The sequence below is a fragment of the Mycetomoellerius zeteki genome, unplaced genomic scaffold, assembly GCF_001594055.1.
Source record: "Mycetomoellerius zeteki isolate Tzet28-1 unplaced genomic scaffold, Tzet1.0 scaffold62, whole genome shotgun sequence".
In the NCBI taxonomy this organism is placed as follows: Eukaryota; Metazoa; Arthropoda; class Insecta; order Hymenoptera; family Formicidae; genus Mycetomoellerius; species Mycetomoellerius zeteki.
In genome coordinates this window covers 49833-67497 of record NW_017257632.1, presented here as the reverse complement: position 1 = coordinate 67497, position 17665 = coordinate 49833, and the positions used below count along the sequence as shown (strand labels likewise).

Here is a 17665-nt window from a genome sequence, read left to right as displayed (position 1 = left end):
TTGTTCGAGTGTGATTGAAATTCGCATTACATAATCAATCGACGATATACCGAAATAAAAGATGAGATAAAAATTCGATTATTCGACCGGTACTATTATTTCGCGAATAATACAAACAATTGAAATTAATCCGCGGCACAATCTGAATTTCGTGTATCGGTAAAATTAATTTCGTTGCGCCTCATGCTCCAATTAAGACTATATTCGTCTGGCTAAGGCTGCGTTATAGTGCGAAACGCTTTTAAGCCTATCCATGCGCGCGAAGAAACGTATAATTAGATTGTGACATTGGCGACATCGCAAATGGTGGCTCTCTGATATTCGTATTCGATATGCTAATGCGCGATGGAGAATGGTATATTAATTTGCATGCTCGAAATTAATAAGATTTTTCTTGCTATTATGATAAATAGGCGGAGATCTGTCACCCGCGGTACATTCGATCCTCTCGATTCACTCATTTCGTAATTATTCTCCAGTTCGCACTTCTGCCGTGCCTCCGTTTTTTGATTTAGTGGCGCGATTGGTCTCGCCGAGAAATAAAATTAGCATAGACATAAGTGGCCACAATTTTTTACGACCGGTTAGGGAATCAGGCCCCAAGCGCTCATTATCGTACTATTATGCGACAAAAGTTGCGCGCATTAATCCGTCGCGGAAGGGTTCAACTGTAATGTCATGCAAATTCTTTATTAAACGTTCAACGTTCAAAACCATAAGATGCACATGCGATGGTTGCTGCTGATCGATTCGCATCACTGCTTTTGGAAATGCGTATCGGCAAGCGTATCGTTTAATTAGACCCGTGATGGGTGATTAGCGGCTCTAATCGAACTGTCGCGAATATCTTTCCAGTCAACGCAAATCGGGAAATGGAGATCACGATTCACTATGGATCTGTACGTCATTGAGGATATATCCGTTCTAGTTTTAATGAAAGAACTGATTTTGAGATACCGTAAATATTTGTCCTAAATTAATTCGATAATAAGCTTGATAATAAGTTAACAATTTAATTAATAAAAAGATTTTAAAAAATATAACAAAGAAAGACAGCAATATTATTATAAAATTTGTCAAATTGAGAGATTTAATAAAATTAAGCTCGTTTCAGTAGATGATCCATGATTTGTGTCAAAAAATTCAGAATAAAATTTTATTCATTATAATTTTACGTGCGTATAACATAAAAAGTATTTAGAGAATCAGAACGTATACGTATTTAATAATAAATATATGTATATTAAAATACACACATGGAATATGAAATTAAATCCCGAAATCCGACGTAAATTGCACATCACCTAAAGTGAACTTTAAACAGCACATAAAATTATATATAACATTCTATTTTGAATTTTAACACGAATTACACATTGTCTAAAGTAGGTATTAATTATTAAATCTATAATATATAATGCAATACACTGATTACCACTTATATAATTGATAAAATATTTTCGTATTAGTATTTTCTAAAAACAATTTTACGACCGTCGTGAAAATTTTATATGGGGTCATATTTCCGAATACGGGATCATATTTCCGCGAATATACAAAGATTTAAAATAAATCTTTCAGTTACGACGATTTAAAATAAATCTTCTATTACTTAATCTAACCAGATTAAGTAATTAAAAAAACTGAGAGATAATTCTGAAGACAGATATTTTTACGAGAGTATTAAATTAAGCGTATCATTTTTTTTTTACGTTTAAATTCTGATATCACATTTCGTTGAAATGCAGTAATAAAATCCTCATTGAGGATGATAAATGAGTGCTAACTGCGTTATTATATTAATTATAAGAATATTATTAGCGCGCTTATTTATCATTCTCAAAAATCTAAATTTAGACACTATTACTGCATCTTACCAGAACAAATAATATCAAAATAAGAATAGGAAAAAGAATGATGTAAGATTTACGTTTGCAACGTAAAAATATCTACCTTATTTCCCCGGAATTATCTGAACAGTTAAAAGAAGATTTGACATGCAGAAATATAATTTTTCATATAAAGTTTCTTTTAGAAAGCATGGATGTTACATATATATATGGAGTCATAGCATAAATTTCTCCTTTCAGGAAGCATGAATAATATGATGGTACAATAATATCTTATTCGCTGACGTTAGCAATTGTTAAGAACATTTTATATCATCGGATACAGAAATATCTAGCAGGATACAGCTTTGCGAGAAGAGAAACGTCGCGGCGCTCGATGTTTTAATTTATCTCCAATACTATGGATTGAATCGCATCTTGGATGCGTCGATCGGAGAGGTACATCCCGGTGAGTCAAATCAGAATTCCTCACTCGATTTCCATTACAAAAAAAAAAGAAAACGAAAAAGCTTCGTCGAGCGATCCGCAGGTATAAAAGCACTGACAACTCTCGTTCACGATCTCTATCGCTCTCATCATCGAGATAGAAGAGGCCGAAGGTGCGTTAAGTGGTGTCCCCTCGTGCGTCCCATTGTGCTGGCGCGCGTCTAAGTTAATCCCGCGTGCCTCGATGCGGCTGATAAACTCCGGGTTAAATAAGGATTAGCGCGCTGACTCGGCGAGAACGGCGGGTCGGTTTTACGAAAACTCCTTCCCGGAAAAACCGCGAGTTGGAGAAACGCATCTCGTGTGACGACTAGCTAGATCGGTATCGCAGCGCGTTAAAAGGCGTGGAACGAGAGGCGAAGATAATCGAGGATCGTCATCGGTGGATTATCTCGTTGAAAATTAACCGGCGAATGTCTGGAGCTTATCTGAAGATCGTGTGCGTAAAAAAACACACACAGCAATTTCTTACGATGATCGTGTAAATTATTCGAAACTATTACAAACGATGTCTAATATGATATAATACGTAATGTGATCAGATCAAATCAGAGTTCAATAATAATAATGATCCAGATATAATATCCGTCAATAATAATTAAATTGAAGTAATGATGTTACTAATATACTTTTGATATGTATCATTAATTGTAAATCATAATTTGATGAATATAATTAAACACTTATGAATTTGTATCTGTATACGACAATTTATTACGTTAATACACTGTCATACATGCATAAACATATGGGTGTTCAGTTATTTAGCAAATGATAATTTACAATTAAAAGGTATTATACATTGCTTGTCAATATAAAAATATTTTAGAATTAGCGTTACCTCATGTATGTATAATTGTTAATAAATAAAACTCTAATGTAATCCATAAACCTTAACTTATAAATAACCCCCATTCTTGTCGGAATAGTCAGAAGTCATATATTGTGCCAAATGATAAAAAAGTTCTAAGAACTATCCTAATAATAATATAAATTACAGCTTGCTCTTAAAAGTAAACTTCCTAAAGCTAATTTCAGATGTGACTTTGTCATTTCGGCCATATAATGTGATAAACATCAATTAAAGAAAATCAGAAATATAGATATAGAAGGTATACATATATTTGAAAACATTTATATATTAATATTAAATATTGAATCTCATTCGACCGTACATGTGAGAACACAACCAATAGAGATAAATTAACGGCCTTTAACGGTCTAAGCTGGATCTTAAGTGCTTGTATAATTCTATGAATTTATATATTACGTATGTAGTCTTTTAAACTGAGCGCCCCCCGAAATGATTTTTTCGGTCTTAAACCTCTACTAACTACCGCAATAATATTACGAGTTAAATTGACTAGCAATTTAATAATTTGATGCTTTTTTGCATATTAAACAATTTTAATAATGTTGAGACATATTAAAATCTGTAAGTAATTAATTCTTATATTGCGGAAAATATATATTTTTTACTTCGGCCGGAAGTTCTCGAACCCGGATTTCTTGCATTCCGTGCGAGCGTCCTAAGTCTTTAGGCCTACTACCGAGGCCTTAGTAATATTCTTCGTAATAATTGTCATGTAGAAACAACGTCTCTTTTTCTTATATATTAATATATTTATTTATATATTATATCTTATATATCACATCATCATATTTATTTATATATCAAACTGCATCTTTTATATATATATATATATATACCATTAAAAATAAAATATTAATTTTAATTTAAAGGCATATAGTGGACTTTCTGAGACATGCTAAAATGTTAAAATTAACACAAAAATGTTAATTTGAACATTTTTGTATATCAGAAAATCCACTATACGTCTTTAAGTTAAAATTAACATTTTATTTTTAACAGTGTAAAATTATAAATAAGATTCTGTAATGTAACTCACACACCTTCCCTCTCTAAATAAATGTTATAGAGTCGATTTCAAATAATCTATTCCAGTCAGAGAAATGCCATGTAATTTACAATATTGAATCATAGCGAGCAGAATATATATGAAGTCACGCCAATACACAACAAATATATTCACTTATCGGTCGATGTACCGCCTCTGCAACTCAATGAGCTCCTTCCTTAACTGCTTCACTGCTCCAAGATGCTCCAGCACACTAATAAAAAGTTGAAGAATTCAAAATGAATACATGTATAAAATATGTATTTAAATACACATATGTATCAAAATGCACCGTACATAGAATTATAAATAAAATTGTATTTTGAAGTCTGAATTATAGATTATATATCTAAAGTGAGCTTTCTAAAGACTTTATTTCAACAATGCGTCGAACAATACAAAATACATGTTATATCGCTATAAATGATACAATATTGAATCGCAAGCAGAATATATGAAATTACATCAATATGTAATAAAATATGTATTAACTTACCAGTCGACGTACCAGTCGATACCAGTCGTACCAGTATCTCTGCAACTCGATGAACTCCTTCCTTGACTGCTCCATTGCTCCAAATATTCCATCGCACTAATATAACAAAAAATTAAAGAATTAAAAATGTATACGTATCTAAGCAAATTAATAAGTCATGATAATGTTAAAATGACGTTAATGAATCGTAAATGATCGACGTCATCATTCGCGAGTGTCACATAACCAACATCTAATTAAAACATCTAATCATCCATCGTCGATTAAGATTCTGCCGACACAATTTGTGCACTCGTGACAGACTGGCGATAAGTAATTCATGGGACACGATCGTCCATTGTCTTAGTCGATCCTCCCGCATTTCTCATCGAGCTCACGATAAACAATACCGACACGGACGCGACGCGTAAACATGTTGGTCGTTTATTGTGTCGGGATTTCGTCGAACTATGGGCGAGCACCCCGCGCGCCGAATATCACGCTGACAATACACTCGAGACAAGCAGTTAACGCGATACAACTCACCTGCAATAAAAGCTGACATTTCCGATGCTTTTTGCACTCGAAGTACGCCCGAAATACGCTCGAATCAAGCAACGCGAAATGGCGACCCCCCCCGCTGCGCTGCGTCGAATGATGTTGCCGATTTGGTTCGCGCTAACTTCACGACGCGACGCAGGATTCACGACGGTTATAACGCGCGGGAACTCAGATAACACATAATATTTATAAAATATTTATAAAATATTTACAAAATATTTATAAATATTTATAAATATTTATAAGGCTTATTTTAAACATTTTGTAAATATTTTTGTGTGGTCTTAGATTGCATAGATCATAAATATTATATTTATTGTAAATATTATGAAATATTTATTGTAAATCTTGTAGTAAATAGAAATACTTAATAAGACATTAAAATTCAAATAAAAAATACTTAACAGGAATATTTATCTATACTTATAAATATTACATTAAATATTTAGAGAGTTTATCTTTTAATATTTCGAATAAAAAAAGCTTTATGTAAAATATGTATAAAATAATTATCTATCAGTTTTAAACCATTTATAATTTAAATATATATATACTTATCACTTTTGTATGTTTAACATTGAGAATGACTCGATCGGGCTCGAAACGCTGTTTGTATTATCATTTCTTTGTTCAGTTCTTATTAATTATATTATATCTTTTATTTAAATATTGTTTTCTTATGGTTCGTAGCCCTTTTCAATATTTTTATTATTAATTTATATTAAGTGAACCATATTACACGATGTATTTATATAACATTTCAAAAAATAAATAATAAATATTTATCATAAATATTTAGTGCTGTCTGAGAACTTGACCGATTTTACTTGGCGATTTTCTTTTTCTTTGTTTTATGGCGTTCAATGAGATGAGGATTCAATGCAACCGTAGAATTTAATCCTTGATAATGCTTATATCATGATATTAATTCTGTCCTTCAATACATACAAATGATTGTTCGTTCGTGTCCCGGTTAATTTTCATCACTTTTATAAACATACAAAAATTTCCAAGTAATTTTACTTATACCTTAACATCTTTAGAAAGTATTTATAAACAATAATAAGATTGAAAGACCGCTAATGTTAAACATAATACTTTAAATTAAGAAGCGCCATAACGGTCAGAACGTTAAGATGTTGAACTATTGTAAATTCATTTAAATGAATTAATTTCAGAAATGATAATTGCGTGCCGATATGGTTGTCGGACTTTCAACGCAATCAAATCTGAAAATATTAATAATCCCCCCAAATTTCCCAACTTAAAAACTGTAATAAACTTATTTATAAAGTTGTATAATACGATGACAGAAGAGCGGATAAACCGTTCGTTGTGTCGCGTTAATTATTCGTCTTGCGACGTGAAAGTGATAGAACGGTGTCGATCGATGTAATTTGGCGATAAATCTTGATAATTTAACGTGGAGACTACGCATCGTGTTATTTACTTACGCATTCTCGGTGCATATAGTGAGTATAAACCCGTCGGGAGTGTCGTGTGGTGTAATCGGGCGGTATATAAATTGTGCTGCTTTAATTCGATGAATCGTCTTGAACGATGAAGTATCTGAGAACCATGGAGTACTTATAGCGAATTCGATTGGATGCACTCAGTGCGCACTGGTGCACATTAAAGCCGTCGTACACAAAATAACGTAAAGATATATTTATAAATAAACATAGAAATTGATTAAATCTTGAAATACCCAATACATTTTATTGTACTATTAGGTAAAATATGTATTTCATAATTCGAAATATTTGCATTACATTTTTATACTCGAATTAAATCAGTGCAATGGGTTTAATATGTACCAGTGCTTCCAATCGAATTCGCCATTAGTTAAGAAAGCTCATCTCTCTCTCGACTTGCAGAGACGATACGTCGACTGGTGAGTGAATATATTTGTTCCTTATGATTTTTTGCTTGTCATAATTCAATATAAAATAGCATCGTTACAGTAATATGACATAAATCATAAAACATAATCTAACACGTTAAAATAGAATCTTCTTAACCCTTAATGGCCTTAATACACACCTCAGTTTAGTCCATTCTATCCCTGTGCGAAAGCTTTATCGTTATTTATCAAACTTAACACCCTGTATATAATCGCCAAGAAAAATCGGTCAAGTTTCAGCGCGTTATAACGTTCATCAATCCTGCGTCGTGAAGTTACGCTCAAAACGAACAACGCAAAATGGCGACCCCTCCCTCCGCTGCATCGAATGATGTTGCCGATTCGGCTCGCGCCTAGTTCGCCGAAACAGCAGAGCAGCAATCAACCAGCAAGGCGATATTTTTTACGCCACTGTAAATATCGTCTCGTTAGTTGATTACTGCTCCGCTGTTTGATACTTGCTGCGTTCAGTCTGAACTAGGCATTGGCTACGTTTACACCGTGCATTTAGGCCGCGGCCTATACGATAGATGTCCTTGTTTATCCTGTAGGTTAAACAAAGACACCTATCGTATAGATCGCGGACTAAGCGTACGGTGTAAACGTAGCCTTTGACTGCTTGTCTCGATTACGTTACGGCGTGATATTCGTGCGAGATAACAAACGACAGTCATGTTTACGCGTCGCGTCCGCGGTCCGCGTCAGTTTATCGTGAACTCGGTGAGAAGTGCGGGAAGATCGAATAAGACAACGATTATGTCTCGTTAATTGCTTGTCGCGAGTCTGTCACGAGTGTACGAATCGTGTCGGTAGAATCATAATCAACGATGGACGATCGAATGTTTCACCTTGGTTATGTGACACTCGTGAATGATGACGTCAACGACAAAAGCGCGGATACACCGTTTGCTGTGTCACATTAATTACTCGTCCCTGCGACGCGAGGGTGATAGAATTACATTGTCGATCGATAATTTGGCGATAAGTCTTGATAACTTGACGTGGGGGTTACACGTTACACTTCGCGTTGTTTACGCGTTCCCGGTGAGGCAAAATAAACGCGTCAGTGTTGTGCGAGGTAATCGGGCGGTAATTGTGTTGTGCTAATTCGTGCGATGGAGCGTCTTGGACGATAAAGTATCTGAGAATGATGGAGCAGTCAAGGAAGAAGCTCATCGAGGCGGTACATCGATAGGTAAATGAATATATTTATTGTATGTTGTAATTTCGCGTATTCTGCTTGCCATGATTTAATAGATACTTCATTATTATGACGATGTTACATTTTGCATGGCCTGACACGTTGAGATAGAATCTTCACAAAATTTAACCAAATTTCGTTTTAGAGAATTTAACATATGATTCAGAATATTTTCAGAATAGAATTGCATAAACTGTATTTATAATTTTGTATACCCTGCATTTTGATATGTGTTTTTAAATGCATATCTTTTTGTAAGTCTCAAGCAGAATATAAGTCATCATGTCGTAGAAATGATGTCAAAATGATTATTAAGAGTCATTATTCAATCAGTTACGGTTCATTAACGTCATTTTAATATTATCATGACTTATTAATTTGCGCTTATGCATTTCTAGTTCTTATATATGTGCATTTCTAATTCTTCCATTTTTTGTCGTGTTAGTTCGATGGAACATTTTGAGCAGTGGAGCAGTCAAGGAAGGAGTTCATCAGGTTGCAGAGATGGTACATCGACTGGTAAATTAATATATTTGTTATATTGATGTAATTTCATATATTCTGCTCGTAGTGATTCAATACTGCATCATTATAGTGATTTAACATGCATTTTGTGTGATTTGACACATTATTGAAATAGAATCTTGAGAAAGCTCACTTTGCATAATAATTCAAACTTCAAAATAGAATTTTATTTATAATTTTATGTGTGGTACATTTTGATACAAACGTACCTTTAAATGCATATTTTGTACATGTATTAAGTCTTCAATTTTTTGTTACATTAATGCGATGGAGCATCTTGAAGCAATGGAGCAGGCATGGAAGGACTTCGTCAAATTGCAGAGGAGATACATCGACTAGTAAGGGGCATGTGAAGTTAGCACCCCAACTATAGTACTCAGGAGTTCTGATTAGAGTTCCCGTTTCTTTTTGACGAGACAAAGAGTTCTATATAATTTATAACAAGAGTTCCGCTTAATAACTATTTTTAAATAAATTTAAAAAATGGGGTGCTAACTTCTTATCGAAAATCGAGTTCCAACAGTTCTGGGCGGCCCATTAGCTTCATTTCGTGAATACCTAGAGTTCCTGATACATAAAAAAAATTTTTGAAAAATAAAAAAAAAATTACAAATTTTTGAAAAATCAATTTTTAGATTCAATAGTTCTGAATAGAGTTCCTGCTTCCTTTCAACGATACGAAGAGTTCTCTGTACTTTTTAACTCGAGATTCCCTTAATAACAATTTTTAAACAATTTTTAAAAAATGGGGTGCTAACTTTTTACCGAAATTCGAGCTCGAATAGTTCTGAGCAGCTTAATAGCTTTATTTTGTGAATACCTGGAGTTCCTGATACATAAAAAACAATTTTGACATACAACAAAATTTATAAAAAAAAATTAAAAAATTTTTTTTTAATTTTTTTATACAATAGTTCTGTCACATGTTAATTGTTATTCTGTCTATTTCGAAGAGTTCTAAGCGATTAAAATCAACACAGACCCAAAAATAAAAGAGATATGTACTTAAAACAAAATTTGAAAAATTGATTGCAAAAGCACATATCTCCTTATGTAGCAATCTCCAACGGTTTTCGAGATATGGGAACATTTGAACTCTATCGTCGAAAATTTTCTAAGTCCGACGTCGAAAATTTTTTGAGAGTACTGAGTAGTTCTGATCGGCGTTCTGAGCAGTTCTCGACGAGCCCTAACGAAAAGTATTAGGTGAAAATGCGATTGGATTGCTACATAAGGAGATATGTGCTTTTGCAATCAATTTTTCAAATTTTGTTTTAAGTACATATCTCTTTTATTTTTGGGTCTGTGTTGATTTTAATCGCTTAGAACTCTTCGAAATAGACAGAATAACAATTAACATGTGACAGAACTATTGTATAAAAAAATTAAAAAAAAATTTTTTAATTTTTTTTTATAAATTTTGTTGTATGTCAAAATTGTTTTTTATGTATCAGGAACTCCAGGTATTCACAAAATAAAGCTATTAAGCTGCTCAGAACTATTCGAGCTCGAATTTCGGTAAAAAGTTAGCACCCCATTTTTTAAAAATTGTTTAAAAATTGTTATTAAGGGAATCTCGAGTTAAAAAGTACAGAGAACTCTTCGTATCGTTGAAAGGAAGCAGGAACTCTATTCAGAACTATTGAATCTAAAAATTGATTTTTCAAAAATTTGTAATTTTTTTTTTATTTTTCAAAAATTTTTTTTATGTATCAGGAACTCTAGGTATTCACGAAATGAAGCTAATGGGCCGCCCAGAACTGTTGGAACTCGATTTTCGATAAGAAGTTAGCACCCCATTTTTTAAATTTATTTAAAAATAGTTATTAAGCGGAACTCTTGTTATAAATTATATAGAACTCTTTGTCTCGTCAAAAAGAAACGGGAACTCTAATCAGAACTCCTGAGTACTATAGTTGGGGTGCTAACTTCACATGCCCACTGGTAAGTGTAATATATTTATTGTATGTTGGTGTAATCTATGAATTATATTGGAACTTTTTATTTATAATTTTATGTAAGAGAGATGCAGTTTAATATATAAATATCTTCCATGTTTGTATTTTTGATTTTTTAATTGTTTATCACATTACACGGGCAAAATGACAGAAATAAATCTGAAATTAATTTTATGAAGTTTGCTTTAAGAAGAATAATTTATGTTATTGTTGAGAGAGAATCTTGTAATTTTATGCGTTTGAAATGCGAGAGAATATCTTTAAATATTTGTTCCATTTACGTGTGTATTTCTGATCTTTCTATCACTTGTCACATTACATGGATACTGATTATTCTGACAAAGAGTTATTAGCTCTGAAGTGAGCTTTGTGAAATTCATTTTAAAAGATTGCATCAGCTATCAAAATAGAATTCTATAGAATATGTAATTCTGTGTAATTTTTATTTTAGTATACATGTCTTTAGATGTATATTTTATGTATGTATTCGTGTTTTGATCCTTCAATTGTTTGTCATATTACGAGAATACTGAATACTCTGACAGAGATAGATTATCAGCTTTGAAGTAATCTTTATAAAATTCATTTTATATAGATCTGTCATTTGCATCAGACATTAGGATATGGATTTCTATAAAATAATTCTATATAAATTTTATATATATATATTCATTTTGATATACACTGTGTTTTTAATATATATATATACATATGTTATATATGTGTGAATTTCTGATTTTTTAATTATTTATCATATTATGTAGATTAACTACTCCGAAAAAGATAGATGATGAATTTTTTATAAAGATAGCTTTTGAAATAATTTGCATCTAACATTAGAATAGATTTTATTTATAACTTTAAGTGCACCATGCATTTTGATATACAAATATTTTTAAATTATGTTTTATATATGAGTGCATTTTTGAATCCTGCAATTATTTGTCATATTACATGTCATTTGTCATATTACATTGTCATTCTGACAAAGATACACACTTAAGTATATTTAGAGATACTAAAATTATATATACAAAATACAATTTTAACACAAATGATGTAATAAACTATGTTACATATGTACTATACCGAGTATATATATATATATTAGCAAAGTAAATGAAACATGCATTTGAATTAAGAAATTATCTGAATGAGAGAGATGATTTTCGCTATATTAGATTGCACTATATTAGATTAATGAAAATATAATTGCATTAATATAGGATCCATTAATTAGGGCGAAATATCACACTTTCTGCTAAGTATTCCTTCAAAGCGATATTATAACCGCGACTGTAGCACCTGCCAAGTTATTATACCGCGTGATACACGTGTTTTCGAAGTTGTCAGTCAACAACCTTTAAGATTGTCCGTGGCTCTATCGCCGGCATCATTCGAACGAACAATTGAAACGCGCCTTCTCGATTTTCGCTTTAGAGAAGTCTATTCAAAATCGACTGTCTGACCGCACGTCAATGGAAAGAGATTGGGATTCCGTCCCTTTGAGTTTCCTATGCGGTCCACCCAAGGCGACCACAAATCTTCTCCGACCCTTCAGCTTGTATAAGGGTCGTTGCGACGCGTTTCCATAGCACGTTTTTGCCAGAAGGGTGACGACACGTTACGAGCGAGTTAACTGCGGCGAAACAAAGGTACAAGGGCCGGCTCTTTTTGTCGCCGGTAAACGAAGGTACCGCTTTCTTTTTTTCGCGGAGAGAAAGAGGCAGGAATTGTCCTGTACTGAAATTAAGTGGCTATTTTGTGACGCTAATTGTGATAAATGCCGTGGCCAAATGGCGGTCGGGCTTGTATCTGCAGTGTAATTTGTCGTTGAAAAGAGAATACTTTCTTTCTGACGTGGCAATTTATTAATTTGTTTTTGGTGTGATAAACAAATATATTAGACTTCTCCTGCTTTTATTAACCTTTAAAGGATGGGAATTTATTTTTAAGATTTTTTTTCTTGAGTAAGATTTGTTATAATTTATTATTTTTATTGTATTCTTTGTCTCAAAATATGACATTATTTCAATGCCACTATAATGGTTTTCATGTCTTGCAAAGGTTAATAATAATCTTTTATGATACAATGAAGATAAAAACTCGAAAGAACATCATGCAAACCTCGTAAAATCAGTTTTGTAATAATTATAATTACATTTGTGCTCTTTTAGTTTTCTCAAATATGCTTATGCATTAATTTTAATTAACACAATGTTAACTAAATTTAATATTTTAATTAGGCATTTATGATTAAATGAGAAAATAAAAATTTCATATTTACGTATGAAAGAGATTAACTGCACATTTCACGATGTCGTTAAGCAAACCTCACATTCCAAGAACGGCTCAGTGGTCTAGGGGTATGATTCTCGCTTTGGGTGCGAGAGGTCCCGGGTTCAAATCCCGGCTGAGCCCAATTTTTTAATTTTATTTTTTGTTACGGTGCGTAATATGGCTTACAATTACTCTAATAACTAGTGTGTTTCAATTTTTAAAGTCTGACTCACAACAGCTTGACTTAACAAGATAAACCTTTCAATGAAGAGAATGAAAGTATTACTAATATATAATTTATGTTATATTGTAAAAATTTTTTGAATTTGTCTTAATATTTGACCCGATTGGGGTCGAAACGTTTGTTGTCGTATAGCAGGGTTGAGTAAGTTAATGTTTTTTTTAACTGAATAAAGTTAAAGTTAATGGCTTTACAAAATTAATAAAGTTAAGTTAAAAGTTGAAGGAATAAAAAATTAACTTAACAAAAGTTAAGTTAATATTGAATTAACTTAAGTTAAAAAAAAGTTAATTTCGAAAAAAATTATTTTTGAGATCAAAATGTGCTAATTTTTTTTTAAATGAGATTAAATAACACCTACAATATAGATTATTAAGTAAATTAAATTTTTAATTTTTTTATTCACATATGATATAATATAACTTTTTAGGTTTTTACTTTTTAATAAGCTTTAAGCCATAAAAAATGGACCAATTACAGTCATATATTCTCCTCGCATTCGACTGTAATTGGTCAATTTCTTATGACGTAAAACACCTATTGTACAATAGATCCAGACTAAGGCTTATGCCATAAGGCAAAAGTTAAAAAGTTAACGTTTGAAAGTAATTTAGTTAAGTTAAAATTTAATGCATTTAAAATTAACTAAGTTAAGTTGAAAGTTATTAACTTTGTAAATTTTTTTTAACTTTTAACGTTTTAACTAGTTACTACCCAACACTGTTATATAGATATTAAATGTTCTTTTATTTTTAACTGGCTCGTAGACCTTCCTTTTATTTATTATTTTATTTTTTAATTTAAAAGGTTAAAAATCGACCTCAGCTAAGATTTCTTTTATTAATGTATGTTTTTTCGTTCGGCGATATCTGTACAATGATGGCAGTTTCACACGCGATATCTTAAATGTGATTAGCGTTGCTATCATGTCTTATCTTTTGACAGAAATTATATTTCTGACTGATATCTATTTTCTTCGTTTAACTTAGCAAATTGACTGTACGTGATATGAAAGTTAGATGAGTACTTGGAGGAAAATGTAGAATAAATCTTCGTACAAATAATCTGCTTTACATGCGCGATAGCGAGTAACGCGTATCATGCATTAAAACGTATAATAGCTTTTATTATTCTTTGTACATTACGAATATAATAACTTCTATTTTTTCACTCAGAATGGTGTTGGAACTCATTTAAGTTAAAGCCCATGATTTAATATCAGCTGCAAAGATAAATTCTGATGTATTTATCGTGAAAGTCCGAGAAATGAGATTTTAAAGTTGCGCTTGTTACGATATATAAAATTCAATTTCCAAATTCAAAGGCCAATTTGATTTTTAAATTATTACTATACTTCATAATAGTTGTTAATCTTATCCTATCTCTAATCATATTTTTTCTCCCTCCGTCTGCAATCTTTTTTGTCCAGCTCAGGATTTCTTTTACTCTAGACTTTCAAAAAATGTTTAGAGTTATTTTTTAATATGTATTTCTATTATCAAATATTTTCTTGATTTTTATTTCTCCTTTTTCTTCTTTATATCGGAGAAAATTAGAATAAAATTTTGCTCGTGCTAAAAAGACCCAGAGGCCGTATTTAAAAATATATCACATACGAAAATGTACAAAAGTGTCTTTAACATACAAAGAGACACTGTAGCTAAGACAAGCCCAGCGTTACGTTATAGTATACGTTACGTATATTATAAATTTCCTTACACTAAGAAAATTGTAATTTTAATAAATATTTATTTGAATAGTACTAACTTAACATTTATTTATTGTAAATAAATATTTATTAAGTGAATAAAAAAATGATAGTTAAATCAAATTAATGGTTTTTGTACAAAATAAGTATGTGTTCACATTTAGTAAATTTTCAGTTGGTACTAAACTAAAATTTATTAAAATTTAGTATATTTTTTCTTAGTGTAGTATTTTCATATACGATATTTTTCAAGAACGAAGTTTCAGAATACAGACATACAGTTAATATGAAATAACGAGATACGGTATTCATATATTTACTAATTATTTTAATAGAATAATTAGATATTTGCAAAACGCAATTTTTTTATAATAACAAAGTTATTACTGTCTGATGTAAAAATAAACGTGACTTGTTACAATACGCCGATGAGGCACAGAAATTTTTCCGTTTATTGCCTAGAAACAGGTTTACAACGATCGATCGACCATTGCGGCACGCTCGGACAGGTTTTCGGTTAAGTTAAGCTGGTCCCAAAGGTAATTTCCTGAAAGTTGCCGGCTCGTATTAGGTGAACACGCTTGGGACACAGGTGCGTTTAACGTGTGTATTTCACGGTTTAATGTGAAGATCACACAGGAAGAGGTGCATGGACGGACGGTGTTCGTGCGGGTGATACGCCACCTGCCATGCGTAATGATGATGTAATGACTTGGTGAAACCCTATCCTTATTGTTTCTCCTTTAAATTGCCGGACTGTCGAGATACCTTTAGCGGCTGTTACTAATTTTCGGATGAGAAGAAAATGTTCTCTCCTATATTTCTAACAATAAAACTTAAAAAAAGGCAGAGTATAGCTTGCATTTTTTTGATTTCCTTGTAATCGAGAGTTAATTACACGTATTATTTGCTCTGTTACTTGTAAAGTAATTTTAACTCTTCGTCTGCAATCTTTTTGGTACAGACATAATTTCACTTTCAAATTTCCTCAAAATAAAGGAAGGCAGAGTTCGGTTCCCACTTCTAAAATATTTTGTCAGAAAACTATCCAGTAAAGTAATGGAGATGTTGAAAAATAACTCTGAATTCTTCCACATTTTTCAAAAAAGAACATATATGGTACAGTAAAAAAATTTGGAGGGAATAAAATATGATTGCAAACGAAGAGTTAAAAAATAATTATAGTCACACGGAAAATAACATTAGGCCGTGGCAAATGTAGAAACACATTCGTGTAAAATTTATGTCTAGACAGCATCGATCACGATGCATACGTAGCAAATTTGCTGTCCCTACTTTTACTGTTTTATTTTATTCCTTTTCGTCTCTGCGCGTTGGACTCTTTCCAGCGTATAAGAAATTTATTTCCCGGGACGCCATTCCAACGTTTCTCAATCATTAAACGACCTCTGCTGTAGTAAATCGATCTTCACGAGCTTCTCGTCGGCGCGAATAGGACTCGCGACAATGAGAAACCGGGTGACAACGGATTGTTTGAGGGCGTCTCTGCGAAATTATTCTCACGTTGGCTGTGTGCGATACATTCCTGCGATACCGTTGCACAATGCGCCTACGACACAATGAAAATTCGTCGTTCGCAAGGTTTATGCCTTTCGAGAGTTTCGCGCTTTGTGTGAAGTCAACGATGTTGGGAGAGTCCGGAAACGCCGTTAAGATAAATTTATAGTGCCGAACAAATTTATCGTGTCGATTTTAGTTTCTTACCTCCTCCAGAAACATTATCTCAATGTAGGAACAGGGTTCGTTTCAGGAAGATATAGTTTCATGCTCTTTACGTTTCCGCAAAATTGTCGATTTTCCTTATATATTTTGAGGAAACTAAATCATAAAAGATTAATTTTTCTTTTTTTTTGCGCTACAGCAAACTTCTGTTTATTCTCTTCTTTTCTCTCCTTCTTTCATGTGTATTTTTGATAGACTCAAAAAAAATTTTTCAATATGGATATCTCTAAAAAAAAAATGTTCTCGCGTTATTTATTGAAATTCTCATAGCCGCATCTGCTGGTATCAATCGATTGGTTTCAAACACGAACTGCCTGGAGCCACGCCATGAAAGAGATCCACAATGGTCGACGTCGCTATCGCCATTGTCCTCCGGTGTAAAGAGGCAAAAACGGTTTCAACTTTCGAGTGCCCGCACCACCCTGTCATCTCGTCCTCCGCCGATCTTCCGCGCTGGAGTGCTGTCGCGGTGGCTTTTTTGAGCTTTGATGGAGCGCCTCTTCAGTGCGCATAAGATGAAATGAATTAGTGCTCCGGAACCAGAAATCGGCTGCCGCCGACAACTCTGTCTCTCCCTTCGTTTCTCTTTTCTCCCTCGTCTTCCTTGCCTTGTTCTTTATCGTCTCTTTCCCGTGATTTTTGAATCGCGCAGACCGTTGCTGTCGTGTCTCACCAGTTTCTCTGGAGAGCACAAGCTCGGACTTATTACAATTGCTCGTACAAACTCATTCCGACAATTCGGACGATCTGTCATGGTCGTTGAATGGAAATAGTTGTAGTCGCAAATTGCTATAGGAGTAAGAAATTATCTCGGT

General features: G+C 32.7%; 1 non-coding gene across 1 annotated transcript; it reads left to right on the top strand.

Annotated features, from left to right (window-relative positions):
- The first annotated feature begins 13227 nt into the window (after positions 1-13227).
- Positions 13228-13299, top strand: TRNAP-UGG (transfer RNA proline (anticodon UGG)). The gene has a single exon. It is a non-coding gene; the product is annotated as a tRNA-Pro (tRNA).
- Positions 13300-17665: the final 4366 nt, after the last annotated feature.